Source organism: Aethalodelphis obliquidens, unplaced genomic scaffold, assembly GCF_003676395.1.
Source record: "Aethalodelphis obliquidens isolate GAN/ISIS:26980383/991018 unplaced genomic scaffold, ASM367639v1 scaffold5, whole genome shotgun sequence".
In the NCBI taxonomy this organism is placed as follows: domain Eukaryota; kingdom Metazoa; phylum Chordata; class Mammalia; order Artiodactyla; family Delphinidae; genus Aethalodelphis; species Aethalodelphis obliquidens.
In genome coordinates, this window is record NW_020837949.1 from 24,443,176 (window position 1) to 24,455,830 (window position 12,655).

The 12,655-nt window shown below is 39.6% G+C and overlaps 1 pseudogene; it reads right to left on the reverse strand.

Moving 5' to 3' along the window:
- Positions 1-10,669: 10,669 nt before the first annotated feature.
- On the reverse strand, positions 10,670-11,401 carry LOC113618146 (chromobox protein homolog 3 pseudogene; annotated as a pseudogene).
- Positions 11,402-12,655: the final 1,254 nt, after the last annotated feature.

Below are 12,655 nucleotides of genomic sequence, written 5' to 3' on the forward strand. Positions count from 1 at the left end.
ATTTCCCTGGTGGTCTAGTGATTAGGATTCTGGGCTTTCACGGCCACGGCCCAGGTTCAATCCCTGGTTGGGGAACTGAGATCCCATAAGCCATGTGGCATGGCCAAAAAAAAAAAGAAGGAAAGAAAAGAAAATTAACAAGGCACGTGTGGAATCTAAAATATGACACAAATGAAATTACGAAACAGAAACACACTCACAGACATAGAGAACAGAGTTGTGACTGCTAAGGGGGAGGGTGGGGGTGCGGTGGGATGGATTGGCAGTTTGCGATTAGCCAATGCAAACCATTATATATATGTATAACTGAATCACTTTGCTATACAGCAGAAGCTAACACAAATTGTAAATCATCTATACTTCAATAAAATAAAGTTTTAAAAAAGGAGGGCTGCCAGATAAAATACAGAACCCCCAGTTAAATTTGACTTTCTGATAAATAATGGACCATCTTTTAGTATAAGTATGTTCCAATATGGGACAAAAGAGCAAAACCAAAAATTAATTAATGAATGAATGCCAGTCTGGCGACCTTGCTAGCAGGGCTTATTCTGTTTTCATGACAGTTCACTATCTAATATCTTAGGCATCATTTGCTATGCTGTCGTTCCACTCTGCTACAAAGTGCTGAGTGGCCCACATTTATTTTCAAAACCAAAATGAATTAAATCTCATTTTGCTTTGAGAAATTAATAATGCCACTTGGGACAATTAGCAACCCCTTCTGTGTTGCAAAACCAGGGACAGGTCTCAGGAATCTATGGCAATATGAAAACTGGATTTCATGGAATTGGGTTGCCAAGCTTGGCAGAACAGCTTATCTGGATTTAATGACCAAGCATGAATCTGTAACTGTAGTATTCAACCCTGAGGTACTTTAGTGCTATGTTTTTGCACAAGACATAAACAAGTGCCTTGAAAGACATAATTATATAGAGCTACACTGTTGGTTGCATACCAAGTGAAGAGAACAGGGTTGATAACACTGAGAAACTTTACTAGGAAATTTATTCATGGCTACGACATTGTGACCATATAAGTACATAAGAGGGAAACGTTTTTGATCATGGGTAGTTTGAGGTCACTGTTTTTGCAAGGAGACATATTTAAATTAGATTTAACAATAATTTCCATCAGGCTATTTACAGTTGAGAAAATTAATTAAAATGTCATCTGTTTAATTATTGTTTGTTATCCTTAATTAAAATGTTAACTGAGTACATTTGTATGTGCAGCATATTTAATATGTTGACTTTTTGACGAAGGCAATGACAATGTTATCTACCTTCTACAATCAGATGTTTAGTTGTTCACTTACCTTAAATATTTTGGAAGAGAAGAGATGAATATATTTAAGCAACATGGCAGCATAGACTGAAAGATCATTTTTCTGCCAGGGCTATAGATAGCAGATCTGTAGGAAATCAGCACTTGAATCAGCAGGAAGGAAATCTACCAGAAGTATGCATTTTGGTCTTGTATTTGCATGTGAGAAAAAGGGACAAAAATTAATCAGCTGTAAAATGTCCATTCAGAATGACATTTGTAAGTAAAGAAATTGATTATGAGGAGATGCACTTTAAATGTGTTTTTGCCTCACTAAGAGAACAGGCTAAGGGATAGTGAGGACCTTTATATTCTTTTATATTGATGTACACTTGACCTTTTCATTTGACCAACATTTGAGACAGTTGTTAAAAACAACATATAGACCTTTGCTGCAAAATTGGTTTGAATCTTCTTTTGACAATGGTTATGATTTCTCTTTTCATACAAACTTATGGTACTGACCTTTGTTCAGTAAATAAACATGTTGGTTGTGTTTTGCAAAGCGAAGAGATCTCATATATCAGCATTAAAACAAAATGGTTCCTTTTCAAATAAGTTATGAAGTGTAATGCTTTCCAAAAACAGCATAAATTAGACAATAGCATTTACTGTGCACCTTTCAGCAACTCAAGCAACTGGGGAATGAAGGGACAGATGATGGAACAGACATAATTCTCTGTCTTGACAGAGTTTCAAGTTTAATGATTGATTTCTTTTCCCCACCACCCAGAACTTGCTCTTTTTTTTTTCACAATTATAATCAAAGACTTTAATATTCCACTCTCAGTAATTGATAGTAGTAGGCAGAAAATCAACAAGGATACAGAACTGAACTCCACCACCAACCAGCTGGATCTAATTGACGTTTATATAATACTTCACTCAAAAACAATATACACGTCACTCAAAAACAAAATACACATTCTTTCTTTTTGTTTTTATTCCTGTTGGGATTTTTTTTAACATCTTTATTGGAGTACAATTGCTTTACAATGGTGTGTTAGCTTCTGCTTTATAACAAAGTGAATCAGTTAGTTTTTTCTTGATAAACTCCAAGACGTTAATGCTTAGTAGAATGAGATGAGCTAGTGCTTCTTAGGAAGTAATAATCGTAAGGATAACAAATACATAGCGTTTATTCAGTGTCCACACTGTTCTAAGTGCATTGCTTATGGTATCTCATTTAACCCTCAAAATAACCTCCTAGGTAAATACTATTATTATTTTCATTTTACAGATGAGGGAACTGAGGCACGGTTTTCCCAAGGCTATACAGCTGTATATAAGCTTCATATAAATTGTGGGGCTGGTAGTTGAGACCACACATTCTGGACCCAGAGTCTGTCCTCTTATCCTCCCACTATCCTTATGGCGATTAAAAGGGGTTAGTGCGAGAAATGTCACAATATTTTGAGCAACCACATATTTAAACCTACTGCACTGAAGGAAGGAAAAAGTACTTGTGCTGACACTTCAGTTCTAAACCTAATGGTTTGTTTATTTATAGACTTTATTAATGATTATGAAAATAGTAAAGAATGATTAAGAGCAAGTCAGGGGAAGCAGAGGCTTGTAGAGTAAGTTTTCTGAGCAGAGTTTATATTTTTTTCATACATAATAAACCTTCTGCCCTTAATGGATATACAGTCAGTCATTTTGTGGAGCTATATGGCATTTGTTAAAATTTTAGCTCTGCCACTTACTAGCTGAATGATCCTGGACAAATTACTTAACTTCTAGAAGCTTTAACATCTTCTCTTACAGAAGGCAGATAATAATTCTGCCCTCACCGGATCATTGTGAAGATGAAAGACGAGGCACATAGCACAACGTTGGGCTCATCCTGGAGAACCACTAAGTGTGAGCTACGGCGGCTTCAGATTAAATAAGCAAATCATTATGTTGAGAAGTATCAGATTGGACCCTAGTTAATACCTATTAGGGTGTTTCTGAAGAAATTTAGGGAGAATGTATGTAGATATGTTGTTTAATGGGTTAAAGAGAATCTGCTATCACAATTTCGATGCTTTGCCTGTTACTAGTAGTTAATATTTAATAAAAATATAAACAGAACTTCTCCACCTGTTACACTTCTAGGGGATATCCACTGAGAACTGGTTCATTTAGCTGTTTTCATTCCCTTTCAAGAGGCTTATCTTATCAGAACTGTGGGAAAGAAACAAAATTAAAGGGGAAGATGCAAAACAGAGCAAACAGAGAATGGCTTCAAGAAGACAGGCTTGACCTTGAAGGCGGGTTTGCAAGCGGGGAGGGGGGATGATTTGGGCTATTCCTTCCACTTCATTCCTGTCTGGGGCTTCCCAGAGTGGCTGGGCAATTACTGGGTGGGTCTGTCTTGATGGAGTGGTAGGGAGGATGCTTGGGTACCTCTGTATTATAAATAGTGTCTTTCAAACTTAAAAAAAGTCTATGACTTACACTAAGAAATCCATTTTACATTTCTATTTAAAATGGTATGTATAAGCATCACAAGAATTTTTATCTGTTTTAGTCATTGGTGTATCTGTCTAGAAAAGCACTTGGTGCATTGTAGGTGCTCAGTAAATAGCTGTTGAACTTCTGTCTCTATCTATCTATCTGTCTATCTGTCTGTCTATCTACCTATCTATCATCTATCTATGAAAAAAGTTTCATGAAACATTTTTACCGTTACTATTTGCTTGTAATGCATTCTGAAATTTTCTATTCCGTTCCTAAAAAGAAAAAAATTGCAGTCAAGACCTATTAGTTAATTTCAGTGCATTCACTGGGGAGAGAGCCTTAATAGGTCATTCTTTCCAGTGCTTTGGGTTATGATCTGCAATTTGAAAAACACTGCTTGTCACTGGGAGCAATTGGCTTTATGTGTAAATAGGCTTGTGTCACTGAGACTTATCTTTCTTGCTGTCATAGTGCCTTCATTTAGCTTGTGTGTTTCCCTAGTCCATGCACTAGCTTGCCGCGGGCTGGTAGAACAAGCCGAGTAGTATTGAGGATTCTGGCCCAGCTACTGGGAAGTTCTGAAAGTATTTGCTGCACTCTAATGGGTCTTGTTTTTGTGAAGCTCATAAAAACATAATTTTTAACTGTGGGTAGTGCTATTGCCTAGCCAGGGTCAACGCCTGACTTGAATGGTTTGGACGCCTCTCTCCATAAAGGCAGAAGATTGGAAGGAGTGACCCATTAAGTTTCCCTTCATAATGAGCAGACTTTTAGTCCCTGAAGATATTTAAGTGAAAATTAATTACTGGGAGGATTTCGACACTTTTAAAGTCTTTTTATTTTTGTTTCTCATTTCTTTCTGAGTTATTTGTGCTTACATTTTATACTTCCTGTAGTTATGAAGAAGGTGGGAGATGAGGTAAAGAAATTGAGGCAATTAAGCATTTTGATTGGAGGGAGAATTGCAAAAGGCTTTCCTTTCCCGAGGAAATATGTGGGAGTAAAAAGGATTATGGGGCTTCCCTGGTGGCGCAGTGGTTGAGAGTCCGCCTGCCGATGCAGGGGACACGGGTTCGTGCCCCGGTCCGGGAAGATCCCACATGCCGCGGAGCGGCTGGACCCGTGAGCCATGGCCGCTGAGCCTGCGCGTCTGGAGCCTGTGCTCTGCAACAGGAGAGGCCACAACAGTGAGAGGCCCGCGTACCCCACCCCCACCAAAAAAAAAAAAAAGGATTATGTACCCAAATGTAACGTTCATTGTGAGGGAGCACTGGAGATCCTGTTTCTGTTCGTTATCTAAGCTCCACCCCTTTCTGGATGATGTAACTGGAAAAGCAATATTCTGGCTTAAGGTTTAAGTAAAATTGAGTGAACTACCTAGAAGAGCTAATCAAATATTAATTCCAGTATCCAGTCTTGGTCTGAGTGCCATAGCCTAGCTAGGGTAACAACCATCTCATGAGCAAAGACTTGGATCTGGACACCCCCCGCAATTGCGTGGGTGGGATGGGCACTGGGGAGGGGGCAACAGGGTTACAGAACGAGACTGACAGACTGAGGATTGTGTCCAGAGAGCTGATGAAATCGTGGATGGTAGCAGCCTAGTACAGTCATTGGCATCTTGTAGGTGTAACAAGGTCAAATGAGCATGTGTTGATTGTCGTAGAAGCTCAGTGATGGCCAACATCAAAGCAGGTGATGTTTGAAATTCCAAGGAGCAGACAAAATAATATTGGGCCAACGATTCCATGAGCATACAGATAGTCACAAATTCTGAGGCAGGACTGCAAGAATAATTTAGGGTCCTGGTTCTAGAGGATCGTGGCATCATGAGACCAATTATAAAAGTATAAGACACAACTTGAATTATCAACATTGAATGGTGAGTGGGGACTTTGTTCCCAGTTCAAGGCACATACCTGGTTTTCAAAACTGGATCGCCAGGATGTGGTTTAATGACAGATAGTGGGAGTAACAGGAAATTGATTATGAGAACATTAGGCTAGTATCCCTCCTTGCCAAATCAAGATCAGTCCTTGAACATGTCTACACTACCAAACGTAAGGTAGAGAGCTAGTGGGAAGCAGCCGCATAGCACAGGGAGATCAGCTCGGTGCTGTGTGACCACCTAGAGGGGTGGGATAGGGAGGGTGGGAGGGAGGGAGACGCAAGATGGAAGAGATATGGGGACATATCTATATGCATAACTGATTCACTTTGTTATAAAGCAGAAACTAACGTACCATTGTAAAGCAATTATACTCCAATAAAGATGTAAAACAAAACAAAAAAACCCGTCCTTGGTGCACTGTATATACTCAATAAATATATTATTATATAACTCAGAAAAAAAAAAAAGATCAGTCCTTGAGAGACAAAGTTGGAGGCATGTCTAAAGCTGGGTGGAATTCAGGGGTCTCAGGTTGTCAGAAAAGGAAGGTGGAGAGATGGAAACCAGGCAGGGTCTGGCACTTGAGCCAAGGGAATTTTAATACAGTAACAATGCCAGAATAAGAAAGGCAGGCCACCTGGATGTCTGAATAATCATCAGAGAATCACAGAGACTGACAGTCACAGGGTATACGAAATATCTTTTAAAACAGTTGCATTGTAGTACAGAAGTATTACTTTTGCCTTTTAGAGACAAATGGGACAAATTGAGCAAATAGAGCAGTGATTCTTAGCTAGGGGTGATCTGCTCTCCCAGAGATATTTTTTGGTTGTTACAACTTGGGGAAAGGGTTTGCTATTGGCATCTAGTGAGTAGAGGCCAGGGATGCTGCTAAACCTACCATGCACAGGACAGCCCTTCACAGCAAAGAATTATCTGGTCCAAAATGTCATTAGTGCAGACTGAGAAAACTGGAAATAGAGTAAGATTACTACTATACTGTCTTGATTGAATATTGAATTTGTATGAGCAATGAAATGTATTTCGGTGTGTACATAAATTAGTTGTACCTTTGTTGTTGGCAAACTGTGACTCTACCAGAGAGGAAGTATGTATAAAGGAAGTATACTAGGAGTATTTTGCCCTCAAGATTCAAGCAGAGTGGGGGCAGCCTAGAGAGCATCTGGACGTTTCTCTGTGGACCTGGGAGGGAACCTGCTCTAACAGCGCGAGTGGCCAGCTGTCCCAGTTGTGGGCTGGCGTCTGTGGGATCTTGTGTAGCGTGTTTATAAAGGTCACTTGACTTTGCCAGCCACTTTAAGGTCTGCCCTCTTTCTTACTTCTGATGGAAAGAGCCTAAAGTTAAGGACTTCTGTCTTTTTTCCACGAACTTCTGCACAGTGCCTCAGTCGATCTACTCTGACACAGGCTTTCCATGAGCTACAGAGATTCAGTGTGTAGATGAGGCAAGATAATGGTGTTGAAGCACTTGCAGTGGGGAGCGCTGAGGAGGGGTTGGTAATTATCTCAAGACGCTCTGGTACATTTAAAACAAGCAACGGATTCCAAAGCTGAAACTTAAATTCATTGTTCTGCAGTGAGTAAATATTGCTTGAAGAATATATGCCAGGATTATTTCTCAACCAATAAGTCTATTTAGACTTGATTATCAGGCAGTTTGCTCATACTATGTCCTTTCTGATATTCAAGATGGTACCATGTTGATGTGACTATTGTGAGTTACAGTGAATGGTAGAGTTTGCCTCAAGGCCTGATGTACTCAGGTTACACTTTGTAGTCTTTCTCGTGGGGAAGGAGGAAAATGAGCCCCTCAGTAGGTCTGTGAGACAGACTAGGCATCCAAACTGCAGTGTCCAGTCCACGGGAGAGGTTTCTAGATAACGCACCATCAAGTTATTTTCCCATTGTCCACCAAATCTGGGCTGATGGGCTGGAAGTCAGCACAGCAAAGTTGTTAAGAGTTTATGGAGCTTGAAGTCAGAGAAACCTAGATGGTGGGGTCCCAGCTCTGCCACTTAAGATCTCTAAGACCTTGGGCAGGTTGCTTAACATCTCTGTGCCTCAGTTTCCTTATCTGTGAAATGGGAAAAGTTGTTGTGAGGATTAAATAATACACGTGGCTCATTTGACAAAGTGCCTATGTCAGTAAGGACAAAATAAATGTTGTTTTTGTTATCAACATATATGTTGATATATGTAACAACATATATGTGGTTAACAACATATATGTTACTGCTACTTGCCCTGAACTGTCCATATTCTCCATTCCGATTTTCTCATTGTTAGAGAGAGTGAGCTGAGAGTTGGGTTTCAGGTAGGTAGGGCTTTTGGACCCTCTGCAATGCTTTCCCCACTAAAGACAGATGTTTTGCCTTTTTTCCTTTGGGTTTCTCCTTCAAATTGCCTTGGTTGCGTGTGGATGTGTGTGATACAAATAAAATTTAAAAATCTGTAGTGAGGTAGTTCAAATTCCAAGAGACAAAGACTTTATTCACCCAAACATTAGTTATTATGAAATGGAAATGTTGTGACTTCTATCAGAATTGTACTTAAACATTAAGTCACTCAAATCCTGGCCCTGGGAACAGTCAGATGATTGGGGATCTTCAGTATGTTTATAAGAACAAAAAGTCATGAAAAATATTTGCCAGTCTGGGCCCCATCCTGAAAGGCTGGAGCAGAGGTTTCCAACCTTGGGCGCATGTCAGGACCACCTGGAGGGCTTGTGAAAACACAGGTTTGGGGCTCCCTGCAGGGAACATAAAGGTTCCGCAGGTTGCTTACTTATTTGATGCTCTGCTAGATCCAGTGAGTAGGAAAAGCAGTGGACCCTCTGCCCCCACTGCTTCTGCATCGGGCGGTTCAACCAACAACAATTCAATTCGTTTGGTTGAATCCGCAGATGCAGAACCCAGGAATATGGAGGGCTGACTGTACTATGCCATTTATATAAGGGACTTGAGCACCCACGGATTTTGGTATCCACAGAGGTCCTGGAACAAATTCCCCACGGATACTGAGGGATGACTCTGGGTATATGGGCCTCATTGTATTAAAAACAAACAAACAAATAAAAAACAAAGAGAAAAATGTATCAAAAGGAGAATGGATGTGAGGTTGGGGGGGGTGGGGTGGAATTAGATTACATGGTTCATTTGTTTGGAAAAGGTAAATCGAAGAAGAGCTTTGCAGTTGTGGACTGAGGGTATCACAAAGGTTCAAATTAAGGGTGGTGGTACCTCTTCTGTGCTACTTGTTTCTGGCACTCTTTGTGGAGAGGAGACTGGAGGTGCTGCTTAGACTTCTGACTGAGATTGGCCACCAGTTGGAGCAAGAAAAAGAGGAAATATGAAAATAATCTGAGTTGTGCCAAATAGGTTGCTGTAATCTTGTCAAGTTGTTAAAAATTAGGATCTCCTTTTTGAAAAAGAAATGAGCTTGAGCAATTAGTGCAAACTCTAATCTGTAACTTACCTATGGGCTTACAATCTGGCAAAAATATTTTCATTTCTTTCCTTTTTAGCAAAGAACTGTAAACAGGGAATCTTTCCACTAGGCAGAAATCAGCTATTTAAGTTTTTACCCAGAAAGGTTGTTTCATTTTGAATCACAAAAAGAAACTCACCTGTGTTCAAGACCTACAATTCTATTAGTATCTTTTTTTTGAATATAAAACTATTTATTGACCACTGTTCACCACTATTTACCATAAAGTAAACAATATACAGTTGAATAACATTCTGATTACTACAAAGTTATGGTTTTTCCTGGCTTCTGCTGAACCAGTAACCCAAAATACGGAGAAGATTGAGCCTACGTGTAAGGAATGGGTTGCGGTAAAGTTTGAAAAAACATGCAGGTCAAGTTTAGATTAGAAAAGTTTGTTCACTCATTTATTCCTGCAGATCCTAAATTGCCAACGTCTCTAACCATCTGATTAGGTTTCCATTAACAAGTCTGAGACATTCCATGTATCACAGTCTTTCAGTAAATACAGCACAGGGATTTCAACTTCTTATAAAGGAATGGTTTGCCAAAAGGAAGCTTTAAATGTCCATTTAACTAAGTCTTGCTTGGCTAATTAAAACATACCAGAATTTTTCTCGTTTTTTCATTTGGGTGTCATTTGTTGACAGTGATAACATTTTCCTTTCAGGGGTTTTGCATATAAAACTGCATTTATATGACGGTAGATATGGATGCAAATTCTGATAGGGCTGCTTTAAAAAATTATCCAATTTAGGGCTTCCCTGGTGGCGCAGTGGTTGAGAGTCCGCCTGCCGATGCAGGCGACACGGGTTCGTGCCCCGGTCCGGGAAGATCCCACATGCCGTGGAGCGGCTGGGCCCGTGAGCCATGGCCGCTGAGCCTGCGCGTCTGGAGCCTGTGCTCCGCAACGGGAGAGGCCACAACAGTGAGAGGCCCATGTACCGGAAAAAAAAAAAAAATCCAATTTAAATTACTTACATTAATTTGCCTAATTAATTACAAAATTATTTAATTTGAAAGGTTAAGACTTAAATTTTCAATTTAAGTTGAACGTGATTTCTTATATTGCTTAAAATGATAGAATCCCAGAAACATGGGCTTATCCATGGCTGTGAAAGGCTGTTTTTGTTTTGGTAAATGTATTTAGACAATAACCAAAAATCCCCCAAACCATTTACATATGTATTTTATGTATACACATACAAAAAACCCAGAAAGGTGCTTAGACATATATGAGTTAAATGCAAATTCTGAATTCTGATTGAGTAATGACTATGGAGATTTTCCCCAACATTTAGAAAAGCTGTTCTCTAATGCAGAGGAAATAATATACCGTGGTATCAAATGTTCTTTTCTGCTAAAGGAAGCAACTACAGAAAGCTTTTATTTGTTCAAAGTAACCAGTGGTACAGATGCAAAAAAAAACAAAACCCCCCCCAAAACCCCCAAACCCAACAACTTCCCCAATACTACTTCAAAACAAACATGTCAAATTTGATTTTCATTAGAATGTAGTTATTTCTTCACACTAATAAATCAAAAAAATCAAGACCCAGATTTTTGATAAAAAAAATATATAAAAAGCAATGCAGACAATTATTGAGCTTCATCTTCTGGACAAGAATGCCAAGTTAGTCTCTTTTCGTAAAAAGCAATTACAATTTGAGGACACTTCATATTTGCCTCCTTTGCCATCACCAAGTCCGCCTCATCTGAATCTTTCCATTTCCTGAGAAACATGAATTCTCCACTGCTGTCTGTGGCACCAGTTATCGCTCTGGGTCAAGACCTCTGGCTAAACCTCTCGGTTTATCAGCAGCTCTCTTTTCTTCTTTGATTTGCTATCATCAGATTCACTGTCAGGTAAAGATTTTCTTTTTGTTCCATCTTTTTCTTTACCAGCGTTTTGAGAATTAAGAAATGCTTCAGTCAACTCTGGACAATCTCAATTTTCTTTGGGTTCCCAAGTATTGTCTGCATCTGTAAATCCCTTCCACTTCAGGAAACACTCCACCTTCCCATTCACTACACGTCGGTCCAGTACTTTTTCTATCACAATTTCTTCAGGTTCTGCCTCTTCGACTTTTTTACTCTTTGCATTCTGTTTCTTTCCCGTTTTTTGCAATGTAGTTTTATTGGAGGCCATTTTTTATTGCAGACTTGAAGAGCTGTTATTCACTGCCTCTGAGCTGCTCTGGGTCCCAGGTCTGTGGTGTCCCAGGCCCTGCGCGCCTCCAGCCACATCAAGGTGGACGGGGCTGGGCTAGTATTTTTTTTTTAATAACAAAGCAAATTAAATTTTTGGAATGGTACCCAGATGAACCCCACGATGGTGAAACAATGGGGGAACTTCAAGTTTCACATTTTAAATAGAAAATCAGCAGCTGATTGTTACAGCTAAATAAGGGTCTACCTATGTAAATTTAACAAAAACAGAGGGAGAAAGTTTAATAGGTTAAGAATGAGCACTTCATTTTTCATTTGACTTACTTGATAAAATATGTTAACATATATGAGGAGCCAGCTGCTCTCGCCAAACGTAAGTAGCAGTTGACTGGTTTACACAATATGCCAGGTGTGTGTCAAATCCTGCAGTTACAGAATTGAATACGACACAGCTTCTGCCTGTAATGGTCCATAATGCAGAAAGGAGGAGAGAACATGAGCAGATAATGCCTGTTTAATGTGGGAAGTAGGACGTAGGGACAGCTATAGAGTGTCCACGTGGTATTATGCATGTACAGCTACATATCATGCAGTGCCTGATCATGGGATTGTGCTGGAGACGTGGCATGTGTGGTGTGTGTGTAAACTTCAACTCCCACAGCAGTGCTATTTTTATCCCCACTTTTCACATGAGGGAAACGAGGTTTCGCAAGATTAAGTTGTTTAAGATCAGGCAGCTAGTTTTTTTTTTCAGAACTGAGATTTGAACTTGGACGTCTGAATGACCTTGAAACCTCTTTGCATTGGAATGCTGTGACTTTTACCCTCTGATCTAATTCTTGTATACTGTCTGTCAAACTGGTATGCAGTTGTTCATTTTTCCAGGTACATCTGGAAACCTCCTTAGATTGCGAATATTTTAGAAATGGCTTATATGTGATGGAGAATTTTCTCAGGAGTGAAATATTAAAAAGGAGAACTAGAACTCATAGCCCTCTCAACTGGAGCTTTACTGCGTAGTACACATTTATCTGGAGGAAGAAATGTGAATGTCCATTACATTCTCAATTGCAGATGCATCCTCCACGTTAAATGAATGATAAATTTGCTCTTTGTAGAAACGTCCATGCTTGTGTATGTACATGTTTATAGAGATGGTGAGTTGAGTCTTAGGAGTACAAAGCAGAGGCTGACACATTTTTCCACAGTCCTGGGTAAGTTTTGTAGCTGATCTCAGGTCCTAGGATTTGAAAGACTTGAATCAAAAATATATCCCTTTAGTGGAAAGAGAGAAGGCTCTGGTCTGCCACAACCTGC